General features: G+C 33.9%; 1 protein-coding gene and 1 long non-coding RNA gene across 7 annotated transcripts in view; one reads left to right on the plus strand and one right to left on the minus strand.

Moving 5' to 3' along the window:
* The window catches only part of CDIN1 (CDAN1 interacting nuclease 1), a 265,077-nt gene that overhangs the window by 113,211 nt on the left and 137,241 nt on the right, over nucleotides 1-14,625 (plus strand). The gene's annotated exons all lie outside the window — the stretch shown is intronic.
* The window catches only part of LOC141554776 (uncharacterized), a 58,981-nt gene continuing 51,626 nt past the window's right edge, over nucleotides 7,271-14,625 (minus strand). For all 4 annotated transcript variants that reach the window (XR_012485947.1, XR_012485946.1, XR_012485944.1 and 1 more), the window contains one exon: nucleotides 7,271-10,311. This is a non-coding gene — a long non-coding RNA (uncharacterized LOC141554776). The remainder of the gene's footprint in view (nucleotides 10,312-14,625) is intronic.

Consider the following 14,625-nt stretch of genomic DNA (forward strand, 5'->3'; position numbering starts at 1 on the left):
TGGAGATGATTAAGGGGAATTTCTGCTAAAGTCAGCAAAAAGTATAATTAAATGATTACTTTAATTTGCACTTAATTGCTGGACTGGAGCAGTGATTTCTTCAGTTCTTTTTTAAAAAAAAATGCATTCAATTCCCTCTTCCCTTTCTTCAGCTTATGACCACTGCCACCATAGAATATTGCCAAGGGTACATAGTGTCTATCATCTGCTTTCTTTGGAACAGTTCCCCATGCTATTCTGTCATGGGGGCGTCAAAAGGTGATGCGTGTAGAAACAGTTTCGAGGGTAACTTTCCTTCAGAGACTAATTGTGCTTCTCCCATAACGTGCTGTTTCCAAAAGCCCCAAGAGGTTCTAGCATGACTTTTTTTGTTTTGTTTTTTTCCCCTCCTAAACCAGAGCTCTCATTTTGGCTCTATGTTCTGCTGCCATTGTGCTCAGCAGACTTGCTGAAAGATTAATTACAATTGAAGAAATGTATCTTTTAACTGTCTCATTACATAAAGAATTCATAGTGAAGTTAACGTTCGCATAATTTAATGATACACAGATTTTAATTATATAGTGCACTGTTAATTGAACTACTATTTTTAGACCAAGGACAGGCTAGTAACTTGTACATTTAAGTAATAGTATGGCGTTAAGAAAAAAATTAACACTTGGCCATTTGGGAAACAGAAATATTAGACAGACTTATAAATGTCTATAGGAATTAAGTCAATATGAAAATATTCTATTCTGCTCTGATTTTTTTTTTTTTTTTAAAGTATGGGCCAGTCCTCTAATAATAAAAGTGGTCTGTGGATTATCTTCCTTGTATTGGTACTCCCAAAACACTGGTAACTAATAAAATACAAGCAGGTCAGATCTCAACGTAAGATAATGGACAAGCATGGAAGCAGTGCCTGTTTTATTTGAAGATTGTTGTGAGTTTACTCTAGAGAAGTGGGCCACAGCTATTCCAGAATGCAGGCTCTATTCCCTTGTATTAATCAGGCACAGGGGCTTAGTTACTAAGAAATATTTTTTTAAACTTTATTGAAAAACATCTGAATCTTAATCAACTTGCCTTGAAATTTCATTCCCCTACTCTTTCCTCCCTCCCACTGACAGATTCATGATATAGACTTTAATTATTTTGCACATTGATTACTGTGGCTGCTGAGAGCTAATAATAATAATAGTGATATCTTATATTTATATGGTTCTTACAGTTACAAAGCACTGTCAGTGTTCCATGACCTTTGATTGCCAGGGTGCCGTGACCTCTGACACAGGCAGACCCAAGAGAATAAAAGGGTTCAAAGTGTGTTGTCAGGAAGGCAGCTGGCACTGACCTTGTGACTAAATCCTCATTGCCCAAACCCTTTGCCCTTTATAAAAAATGTGAAAGACTTTTGGCAGCTGGCAGTCCAGCCCAGTTCTTAAGGCTTTCCCAGAGAAACACACAGCAGACACACAGGGAAAGCCATGCATCTATCTATACTGCTTTGGTATTTTAAGCTCTCTCTTGGGCTCTCATTTCCCCCTCATCCTAAAGTATTAGCACTATAACCATAGCATAAGATCAATTTAAAAATAACCACGGATGTCTGCATCCATATGTTTTCATCTAGGGCTTTTATTTAGTCTCAGAGTGGAGAGAGTCCAATGCCCTCTCTGGGGCTATCGGCAGAACCTACCACTAATTTCTACTACAGCCCAACTGCTATAGTAGTGACCTCTTAATGTGGCAGAAGGTGCTTTCCATCCTATTTTCTTAGTTATTCTTTAGACCAACCCTATGGAGTAGGTAATGCAAACATGATTACTTTCATTTTACATATGATGAAATTTGGCCCTTTTATGTTTAATATAATATAGTTCCCTGAAATTACTAAATACACTTATGTGGCTGTATGTATTTGTGTGTATATAAATACATAACACACATACACATATTTATATGTGTATATATCATTATACACATGCATGCAATATATGTACATATATAGACAGAGATACATGTGCGTGTACACAATCAACACACATTTTTATAGCATTGTTTTATAATGCATATTTCTCAGAATAATCCTCTAGAGTCAGGAAACTTGGGTGATCTGACTTTTACTCGTCTGCCTGATTTTGAGGAAGCATTTTAACAACTCTCTTCACCTTTGTTTCTCCATCTATAAAATGAGGATATATTTCTAGTAATCTCCCTTATCAAGCATTTATTAAGTATTTAATCTGTGTCGGATACTGTACTAATTCCTGGATATACAAAAAAGTCAAGAGCACCCCGAGACAAGAGACTTAAGCTCTCTTCCATCTCGTTCTAGAATTATGATCCTTTGGTTGACTCCACTGTACAAATGGACAAATTGAAGCTCAAAGACTGAGGAAGATCTGAGACACAAATTTAAATCTTTAAACTTTAGTACACTTTCCAAATAGGATCTATTATATAAGCCTGTGGATTTAAATGTTTTGGAGCTTTCCCTTATGGATTTTTCAGTTTTTGTTTCTTTGCTTGTAGAGCATTCAATCAAGATTTGTATATTTAATAGCTCCCTAGTTAGTTACACAATATCAAGGGCACTGGACTTGGTGTAAAAGAGAACATAGAAAATGATTTCCTGTCCTCAAAGCAGCTTACTATTCTAATGTGCAATAAGACATGTATCAGAAAAATAAACTAAAGATATGAGTTAATCACTGATTATTTCATTTTTATTTTTTAAGAGTCAGATAATGAAGTCCTTTGTCTTTAGGTAAGAGGCCAGTATAAATGAATATAGTTTTAAAAGTTGAATGGTTCCAGGGTGGGAAGACCATTCTAAGCATAAAGATGAGAATATATAGGACAAATTGAGTGAACAATGGGCAGTGGTTTGGAGTGAAAAAAAAAAGTCTAATAGGAGTAGTTAAAGATGCAAAGGTAAGAAATATTTTGAATGCTAGGGTAAGAAATTTAGTTTTTATAATCTTAAATTAATGATTCTTAATCTTTTTGTGTGTCTTTTTATAGTGTGATAATTTCACGTTTTTGAGTACATTTCATATTTAGAATTACAATTCTATTTTTTTTTTTTGAAGTTCATAAACCCTGACTAAGAAATTTTGCCCTAGGTAAGTCTTCCAGACTTTGAGCTAGAAGAAACCTCAGAGATTATGTAGTCTAACCCCCTCATTTTATAAATGAGGAAAATAAGATCTACCAAGATTAAGTGATTTGCCCAAAATCACCTAAGTTAGTGGTAGAGTAGAGCTTTCACTTTGCACTAAGATAATGGGAATGGAATGTGAAGCCAAATTAATTTTCAACATGATTGAATTTTTTTAAAAAAGGATGAAACTGCCACCAAGAAAAGATGTTACATTCCCACAGATCTTCCATCTTTGCTTATGGCCAAGCATGCCCCAGCTTTTACAGATATAGGGTTATAAGCTGCCTGAGGTTGAGTGAGTTCTGATCAGTATGAAGGCTCATGCTTTGGAAACATTTCCCTCTTGTACGTACATAATGATACTTTTATATTTGATGACTCTAGTTCAAGTTATCTCTGACATGATTATGTGCTAGTTAGAGAACAGAATTTAATTTGTCCCTGTAGGCTTCCCTAATGCTAAAAGATAGTTTTTATTCAGCTTGTCGAATGGGATCAAACTACTTTAGAAATCTCTCCTGGGCTATAGGAATGTTATGCTGCCCCAAATTGAATGTGGAATAGGTCTGAGGGAAAAAGCAGGTAGGAATATGTAGATGACTAGTAATTCTGAAATTGCCTTTGTAGGAAAGTCAGGTCTAATCCAGTGGAGATGTAGCTTGGGACCTTCCTGACCTTTAACTCCCCAAGGCCTGTCTGCTATCCCTTAAACAAAAGATTACCTTCTGCCATGCATGGGGTTAGGGCTTTTGTTATCTCTGTAGTCAGCCTCTAGAGGAGACATATAAATAGGAAAAAAACACCTGCTTAGCTCTGGGGAGTACTGAACCCCATCAAGCACTTTGCCCAGCTACCCTAACTGTATAGACTATTATTTTCAGCAATGGGGAAATCATCAGGCTGTAAAATGTATAATAGTTCAATGTCTTCATTTTCAAGATGAGGAAAATTGAAGTCTAGAGTTATGATTTGGCTAAGGTTGCACAGCTAAAGATAAAGGAAAGAACCATGCCCTATAACACCACTCTGAGCTTTGGGGGAAAAAACTGCAACCTCCCTCCTTTCCAATCCCAAATCCATCAAACACCAGTGCCTTTGCGATCTCTGGTTCATATTGTAAGAAGAAGATTCTCTTAAGTTCTCATTTTAATAGTTAAGGAAATTGAAATAAAGAAAGTTTTAGAAACTCATTCATTTAATGTTCACATGTAGTTCATGCAAAATGGGTTATTTCTGAGCTTGGATTACAGAATACCAATACAACTGATAGTATTTTAATCTAGTAGGTTAGGGTCTTTGAATTCTCATTTAGGTTTGTCTTAAGTAGTCACAATCAAAGTTCAAATTTTTATAACACTTTCTCATTTGCTAAGTATAATAGCCTGTGAGGGAGACAGTCAAATTCCTTCTTTTGGGTCCTCCAAAGAATGAGTTGTGCTTACTATAGTGATTGGGTAGCTTTTATACAAAGTGTTTCACTGAGAGCATATTTGTTCTTTGTTCAAGTTGTCTTTGGCAGTGGGAAGGGGGCAAGGAAATTGGGGATGACATAAATTCTAGAATATAATAATCTATTCCCAGAAAGGTATATTTTCATATATCAGAAAGTGGGATCCAGAGAACTTTCAACTTATAGTACGATGATTTTATGTAATGCTTTAAAATATTTTTAACTTTCTCATCCACACAGTTCAGAACTTCAGTTTTCCTATATATAAAATAGGGATAATAATAATATTTACTTCAGATGGTCATTGATTGAATCTAATGAGATAATAAATGTAAAATTTCCATTGTTAACTAGATTTCTTTGTAATCAGTTGTCAAACAGAAATGGTTACCATTAAATCTGAGATCTGCTCATTGCCTATGTTGTAACAGTATATTTTGATGAGTATCTGCTTTTTCCTGCTCTTGTAAACCTAGATTCTGATGGCTCATAAGTTTCTTTCTTGTGGTGTCTGAGAAATGGGAACCAGAGTACCTGAGGGAATAGCCAAGTAAAGTAATATAAGATCAACAGATAGATGTAACACAGAATCAAAGAGGACAAGATTAGATACTTCTATGGCAGAAGGATGTAGTGTATTACCAAGGGATCAAGTGAAAAGGAGAGTCAGGTAGTCCATAATCTTGATGGTTGAACCATCAAGGTAAATACCAACAGAAATCCAAAGAAAACAAAAAACAAAAAAACAAAAACAAAAACAAAAACAAAAACAAGTTAGCTATTTTTCCAAGAAAATCTCAGGCTTCCTGAGACCTTTCAATGTTGGAAATCCTAACACTGTCTGATTATACCCGTTAGTATAAAACTCCCTAGGTTTAAAAGAACCCTTAGTAGTTAATTTGATGATACACTCTTTTTTTGAACCTTCCAAAATAATACTTATAGTTCTTTTTCTTTCTTTCTTTCTTTCTTTCTTTCTTTCTTTCTTTCTTTCTTTCTTTCTTTCTTTCTTTCTTTCTTTCTTTCTTTCTTTCTTTCTTTCTTTCTTTCTTTCTTTCTTTCTTTCTTTCTTTCTTTCTTTCTTTCTTTCTTTCTTTCTTCTTTTTTAAAAATCTCTTTGGGATACAGATCTAGTAGTAGTATTTCTGAGTCAAGGGATATGCATAGTTGCATAGTCCTTTGGGCTTTGCTCCATATTGTTGTCTAGAATGGTTGAATCATTTGAGAGCTCCACCACCAATTCATTAATATCTTACCTCCCTTCCAATGTTTGTCATTTTCCTTTTCTGTCATATTAGCCAATCTGAATACGTAATACTATTATATTTTATTTTTAATTTTATTTTACTTTACATTTTTATTTTAAGTTGCATTTCTCCTATCTGATGATTTAAAGCATTTTTTCATATGACTGTAAATAGTTTTGATTACTTCATCTGAAAATATTTCATATTCTATTTTTTTTCATTCTTTTGACTTTGTTTTATTATTTCTTGAAGTCTCATGGAGTCATTAACTTCCATTTGCTCACTTCTAATTTTTAAGGAATTATTTCTTTTGATCAGCTTTTTTACCTCTATTTTCATTTGCCCAATTTTGTTTTTTAGGAATTCTCTTTTTTTGTGTGAATTTTTGTACCTCCTTTCCCATTTGACCTATTCAGCTTTTTAAAATTCTTTACTTTAGTAAATGTTTATACTTCTTATACCATTAGGCTAATTCTCTCTCTCTCTCTCTCTCTCTCTCTCTCTCTCTCTCTCTCTCTCTCTCTCTCTCTCTCTCTCTCTCTCTCTCTCTCTTTTAAAGATATAATTTTCTTTAGTGTTTTTTGTGCCTCTTTTTTCTCCTTCATTTCTTTCTTGTATCACTCTCATTTCTTTCCCCAATTTTTCCTCTATCACTCTTGTCTCTTTCTTTAACTCTCCCAGGAATTCTTATATTCCTTGGATCAAAATAGCATTGTTCTTTGAAACTTTGTTTTCTTACTATATTAACATTATTATCATTATCTAAGTTTATCTATTGGTCTTCAGTACTGTCTGTACCAGTCCTCTGAAATCATCACTACTTCCAATGGCTTTTTTTGTTTGTTTGTTTATGATCTTCATTTTTTTTCATTCTTCTGCATCCTTTGGCTTTGATTATCAAAGATCTTTGATTTCCAAGACACCAGCCCTCTTATGTTCCTACTTCCAATTCTCTGACCGATCTTTAGTATCCATTTTTTTCTTTATCCTTTTCTTTTAACCTCTTTAAACAGGGGTGCTGTAGTTGGCTCCTTTGTTTCCTTCTACTCTTGTGTTTATTGTTTTCATTGACTCCTGTGGCTTCAAATATCACTTATAAGCAGATGGATGTTAAATCTTTAAAACTAACCTCTCTTCAGAACTCTAGCCCTTATTTCCAAATACCTGTATGATATTGCACAATTGAATAATGAATCTCAGAACTAAAAAAGATCTCAGGTAATTAACCCAATTGTGAGTATTATTATAATACAATTATAAACTTATAAAACTATTTATTAAAACCTCCTCATTAAAAAAAAAAAAAAAGCCACTTTGCCTCCTTTAGTCAAGAAACACTGGATATTCTCCCAAGCATCTAGGATCAAAACCTCTTGAGTTACCTTTGCTTTTTTCTTTTTACTCAACCCCACCCCTACCCCATCACTGTGTGAAGGAAAAATGTACTGAACTTGACAATAAGTCCAATTTTCCATTCCAATTCTCTTTCCATTTTCAAAGTAATCACCTTAGCTTATCATCACCTCTTAGATTATTATAAAAAATGTTTTTTTCCTGATCTGGCTGTTTCCATTTTGTATCCTCTATTATTTGTCTTTTATACCATTGCTTGTAAACTTGCTTGTCCTTGATATTTCACTCCATTAATGTCACTTATTTGCTCAAAATGCTAAGGTCACACTCTTTATCTTGGAATTCCAGTTTGGTCAGTCTAACTTTAGCCTACCTTTTCTCCCTTAGTTTACATTATTTTTCTTTACATACTCTACATTTTAGAGATGACCCATTTTTATGCCCTTACTCACACTTTACCCCATGATTCTAATGGCCTCCTATCACTGACCCAATTTTACCCATTTTAATTCTTCACTTCCTTCTAGATTTACTACCCCCTCCAACTGATTTCCCTCAATGGAAGCACTCTTGCAATTTCTAGCTCAATTTCTCCTAGCACTTTGTTTGGATCTCTTCTTTGCATTTATCTCTTATAGGTTTTTTTGTTTTTGTTTTTGTTTTTGTTTTTCCCTTCAGCCTTTCATGAGTTCCTCAGATCAAGGGCTATGTCCTATTACATCTTTGTCCTTGATGCTTTTACATGTAATAGATATTTAAATTCAGTTAAAATCAGTGTTAACATAAAGCTATGCCCATTTAAGACCTGCTCTTAATGGCATAGTATTATATATATGAAATTTTGTTAAATATTTACCATTTATGTGTAAAATAACTTTTTGGGGAGACTGAGGCAATTGGGGTTAAGTGACTTGCCTAGGGTTACACAACTAGAAAGTATTAAGGTCAGATTTGAATTCAGGTCCTCCTAACTTCAGGGCTGGTGCTCTATCCACTGTACCATCTAGCTGCTTCTATAAAAAAATTGTAAGCAATAAAATTATAAAATTTTAAGTTCCAATTTTTTTATCCTTTTCTCTGCCTCCATGCTTTCCTTGAGAAGATAAGTAGATTGTATTTATACAAGTAGCTCATGCCAAACATATTTTAATATTAACCATATTGCAAAATAAAATGCAAACAAAATTTAAAAATAAAAGTAAAATTTTAAAAAGTGTGCTTTGTTCTGCATTCAGTGTTGATCAGTTCTCTCTGTGGAGATAGGCAGCATTTTTTCATCGTGGGTCATTTGGAATTGTCTTGGTTCATTCTTATTTACGTAATATTTTTCCCCAGTCATATTCAGAACAAAAAATATTACATTTGTTTTTAAATTCTTTGAGCTCTAGGTTCTCTCCTTTATTCCTATTCACAGTAAAGAAACGACATGTAAAGTTATGCAAAACACTTCCTTAAACGTCAAGTTGTGAAAGAAAGCATAGATCTCTCACTAAAATGAAAATAAAAACCCTCAAGAAAAATTTTTTATTTTTTTATTATTGCAAGACACATACATGGGTAATTTTTCAGCAATGATTCCTGAAAAACCTTCTGTTCCAACTTTTCTCCTCCTTCCCCCACCTCTCCCTTTGATGGCAGGTAGACCAATACATGTTAAATATGTTGAAGTATATGTTAAATACAATATATGTATACATATCCATATAGTTATTTTGCTGCACAAGAAAAATTGGACTTAGAAATAAGGTAAAATTAACCTGAAAAAGAAATCAAAAATGCAAACGGACAAAAACAGAGGGATTGGAAATGCTATGTTGTGATTCACACTTTTTTCCCAGAGCTGGTTCTCTTCATTATTGATCAATTGGAACTGATTTGCTTCATCTCATTGTTGAAGATGGCCTCATCCATCAGAATTGATCCTCATATAGTATTGTTGTTGAAGTATATAATGATCTCTTGGTCCTGCTCATTTCACTCAGCATCAGTTTATGTAAGTCTCTCTGAAATCATCCTGCTGGTCAGAAAAATTAAGTTTTTAAAAAGAGATAGAGAAAGAGAGAATGATTCAATCTATCCAAACACAATCAGTTCCTTCTCTGAGTATAAGATTTTTCATCATAAATCTTTCAGAGTAGACATAGATAATTGTACTACTAAAATAGCAAAGTCATTTATAGCTGGTTATCCTTGAACATTGCTGTTACTTTGTATACAGTACATATCACTTTGCTTGAGTTCATTGTAGGACTTTGCAGGGTTGTTTTGTTTTCTTTTGTTTTTCCTTTCCGAAGAGCATCTTGCTCTTCATTTCCCATAGAACAGTAGTGTTTCATCACAAACATATACTACAGTTTATATTGAGCCATTCCCCAGTTGATAGGCATTAGATAATTCTTTTGATCAGAGTGAATAGCTACATCTTTAAGTTGAATTTGAAACTTTTCCATATTCCCACAGACCTATGGGCAACATGTACTGTGAGAGGTGAGACAATACTAGTCAAGTCTGTATGGTTAAGGTACTGACCTTTTCTTTCTTTTTTCTTTTTTTTAAGCCAAACTCTATTTACTTTCTATTCCCAGGAGATTTGGGAACCTGAGTGTTTTGCTAGACATTATATTAATATGTATTTCTTTGAACAATATGATCTTTGGCTTACAAAATAGTTTGTTGAACCAGATAGTGAATGAAAAGATCAAGAAGCAATAGATAAGCATTTGGGTTGGAAAGATTATGTGAAATGATAACTAATATATTTGACTAGTGTTAGAATAAATTTATTGGTTAGGACCTAAGATCCTACATAGGAATGCAAAAGAAAGAAGTTACAATTAAATGTCATTATTATTTTTTTTAACCATTCATAATTTCTGGATTAAAAATCCCTGATTTAGTACTTAAAATTTTGGAGCTGAAAGGACTTTAGAAAGATCATATAGCCTTTGATATTGCCCTTTAATTGTCATGCATGAAAAACAACTTGCCTGAGTAGTTGCTCGAGTTGCTGTACTTGTCATCCAACTAGAAAATGGTATATCCAAAATGAGAAATCAAATCTATAACCTCTTAATTTATTGCCTTTTCTACTATGCCACATTGCTTCTTAGTAGCTGTTTCAAAGAGAAAATAACTTCCATTATACCTTAAATTCATCAAATACATAATATTCACACACACACACACACACACACACACACACACACACACACACACACACATACATTGCCTGTGACATCAGAGGTTCTTAGTGAAGATGATCAGATCTACCTCTACTTTTTTCAAAAGTCATGTGAGGTCCTTGTGTTGTGGGAACACATCAGACTATAGACTCAGAAACAATCCTAGCAGCACAGACCAAAATGTTTGGTCTTGAAGTCTTTACAATCATATGACAAGGGCTTCTTTTCATTGCTTCACATTTCTTTGGTGGGATCAGGGACCCAGAAAGCTGCTGCACAAGCTGCATGCCGGATGCCAAGGAGTGGTTCCTGGGGTGCCTGTCTACCAAGCTTCAGCTGTATCAGTGGTTAACTGGAGAACTGAACCAGACCCCAAACCCTGTTCCCCTCTACCTTCCAGTTCAAAAAGGGGAAAAAAAAACATGAAAAAGAACAATGTAAATGAAAAACAATTCTTCAGTCTATATTTAATCCATCAGTTCTTAATTTCGATGTGGATCAGTCATCAAAACTATTGCTGGTATTTTATACAGTGTTTCCCTGACTGCTTTTTTGCATCAGTTTGTAAAAGTTTTTCCAGGTTTCTCTGAAATCTGACTCTTCATTATTTCTTATTGCACAGTAGTATTCCATTCATTTACCACGGCTTTTTCAGCTATTCCACAACAGATGGACATCCTCTTAATTCCCAATATTTTGCCACCATGAAAAAGACTACTATAGATATTTTTGCACAGATAGGTCCTTTTCCCTTTTTAAACATATCTTTTGGATATATACCTAGCAATGGTATTGAATCTAAAGGTATGTATAGTTTGGTTGCCCTTTGAGCATAGCTCCAAGTTCCTCTCCAGAATAATTGGGCCAGTTCATAACTCCACCATCAGTAAATTAGTGTCCTAATTTTCCCCAAAATATTTATCATTTTCCTTTTTCGTCATATTATTCAATCTGATAGGTGTGAGGTGGCACCTCAGAATTTTTTTTATTTCACATTTCTCTAATCAGTACTGATTTAGAGTATTTTTTTCATGTGACTATAGGTAAATTTAACTTCTTCATCTGACCTTTGACCATTTTGTCAATTAGGAAATTACTTATATTCTTATAAATTTGATTCTGTTCTTTATATATTTGAGAGATGTTGCCTTTTCAGAGAAACTTGCTGTGAAATTTGTTTCCCAGCTTTTTGCTTTCATTCTAATCTTGATTTTATATATATATATATATATATATATATATATATATATATATATATATATATATGCTAATATTGATATTGTTTGTAGAAAAAAATTTTATTGAATATAATCAAAATTATCTATTTTACATTTAATAATGTTCTCCATCTCTTGTTTGGTCATGAATTCTTCTCTCCCCCATACATCTTTTTTTTTTTTTTTTTTTTTTTTTTTTTTTTGCTGAGGCAATTGGGGTTAAGTGGCTTGCCCAGGAAGTAGTAAAGTAGTAAGTATCTGAGGCCATATTTGAACTCGGGTCCTCCTGACTTCAGGGCTGGTGCTCGATCCACTGTGCCATCTAGCTGCCCCACCCCAAAAATCTTACAGGTGATGATTCTTTGCTCTTCTAATTTGCTTATGGCATTACCCTTTATGTTTGAATTATATATCCATTTTGATTTTATCTTAGCATATGGTGTGAAATATTGATCCCCACCTACTTTGTATTCAGTCCTTTACCTTTATTCTCTCTAGCTCTCTGTTCCAAATCTGTTTCTTATAAACAACTTATTGTAGGATTCTGGTTTTTGATATACTTTGCTATTCACTTCTATCCCATTTATATTCACAGTTATGATTTCTGTGTATTTCCCTCTATCCAATTTCTACTGCTGTTCATCCTCTCTCTCCTTTCATCACTGTTCTGCTTCTGTTCGTATGGCCTCCCCTTGCCTGTCCTCTCTTCTGTCAGTTCTCCTGTCCTTTTACTTAATCTCCTCCCCTTCTGCTTCCCTGTCAAGTAAGATATATTTCTGTTTTCAACTGATTGTGTATCTTTTTGAGCCAATGCTGATGAGACTAAGGTTCAAGAAATGCTTATTGCCCACTCTCCCATCTTCTCCTTCACTGTAATAGGTCTCTTGTGCCTCTTCATGTGAAATGTCTTGCCCCTTTCTATCTCTTCCTCCACACCTACTGTAATCCTCTTTCTCATCCCTTAATTATTTTTTATGTAATTCCCTCATTCATTGTATCTCCATATAGTCTATGTATATCCCTTCTAGCTATCCTATTAGTAATCCTTTTTTTTTTTAATTACAAATATCATTTTTCATGTAGAAATGTAGTTTATTTAGCTGTATTGAATCCCTTAAATTTCATTTTCCTTTTTTGTTTTTTATTTGTTTATGTTTCTCTTGGGGTTTTGATATTGGTGATTACATTTTTTATTTAATTTTGGTCTCGTTTTGAAATCTTGAAATCTTTCATTTTCATCAAATGACCTTTTTTTTCCTTTGATGTATTAATGCTTAATTTAACCAGTTAGGTGATTTTTGGTTATAGTCCTATCTCTTATGTCTTCTAGAATATCATGTTCCATGACCTCTGATCTTTTAATTTTGCAGCTACTAAATTCTGTATAATCCTGATTGTGACTTCCTGATAATTTAATTTTTTCTTTCTGGCCACTTGCAGTAATTTTTTCCTTGATCTAATAGTTCTGCAATTTGGCAATAATGTTCCTTGGAATTTTTTATTCTAGGATCTCTCTCCTTAGATGACCAGTAGATTCTTTCAATGCCTGTTTTTTTTTTTTTTTTCCCTCTGGTTTTAGGACATTAGAGAAGTTTTTCTTGATAATTTTCTTGAAAAATGCTGTCCATGTTTTCCTTTGGATTATGGCTTTGTGGACTTGAGACCATTTCCTGTTTTCCTTTGTAATTTAACATATAAATGTTTTGAAATTGTCCTTTTCTGAGTTTTTGTCTTGATCTTCCGTGTCACCATAGCAACTTTCTATGTTGAAATTCTTTTGCTATTGTTGTTGTTTGCTCATCTTTTTTTGTCCTTTTTCCTTTCTTTTAGATTTGAGCTCTGTTCCCAGAATGGAAGAGATATTGCTTTAGCCTTCTTGTGCCAGATACTGCAGAATCTGGCTTTTTATTTACTTGCTACTGCATTGAGGTGCATGGGAGACTCTCATGTCAGGTGCTATGCTGCCAGGATATGATGAAGATGACAACTGGTTTTGCTAAAGCCTTTAGACATCTGGCAGCTTACCTTGTACTAATATTGAGTCCTAGTGTTAACTGGTTTCTGTTGAAGCCAGTGGGGAGTTTCTGCATTTCCTCTGGATACACTGACGCACTTGGAGATCTTGCCACTTGAGCTGTGTTGAAGCATAAGATATTTCTAATCACATCATACGTTTGCTACTAGTTTTGTGGGATACTTCCTGTCCTGGATCGTGTTCTTCTTTTACCCAAGTGAGACTGACTTTTCTTGTTGATCTTCCAAGTTTTTTGGGCTCAAAGATCAGGATATTTCATCTTGTCTTTTTCCTGATTCTGCTGTTACAGTTTTCTTTGGGGTTGTTTGGAAGTGAATAAGGAAGAGTTATGGCAATTTACTGCTTACTCCACCATCTTGGCTCCCAGATGTTCCATCTCAAGTCTTTGACAGACAAACTGAAACATTTAGGAAACCTGATTAAAGGACCAGAGAAGAGAAGTTTGTCTTTGAGAATCATCTCTCCACAGACTGGACATTGTAGACATTTAATAAGTGGGGCAGCGAAGAAGGAGTTTCTTTCCAAGAGGGACTATACCCAATAGTGTTCTCTGTAGCTGCTCAATTGCACATGCAGTTGGGACTATGGCTATAAATCATGAAAATACTGAGTGTGACTCTCAATATATCTATATGTCTATAATTAATTGATGAAAGGCATGATGGAATTTTATAAATATATATATATATATATATATAGGATTGATTTAAGATATAATGAAAGTTTATTTCTATATTTGTATGTATATTTTATTTTATTTTTTTCTGAGTCAATATACACATAGCTGAGATATGTTCATACCATCAGCCTAAGGTATAGATTTTCTTTCAAAGTCGGAAACTCCTTTTAGTCTCTTCTATCAATAATAAATTGTGGCACATTTTACTTTATTTTTTAAGTAACAGCTTTTTATTTTTCAAAATACATGTAAATATAGTTTTCAACACACACCTATGAAACCTTATGTTCCAAATTCTTCTCCCTTCTTCCCCT

The sequence above is a fragment of the Sminthopsis crassicaudata genome, chromosome 2, assembly GCF_048593235.1.
Source record: "Sminthopsis crassicaudata isolate SCR6 chromosome 2, ASM4859323v1, whole genome shotgun sequence".
Taxonomy (NCBI): Eukaryota; Metazoa; Chordata; class Mammalia; order Dasyuromorphia; family Dasyuridae; genus Sminthopsis; species Sminthopsis crassicaudata.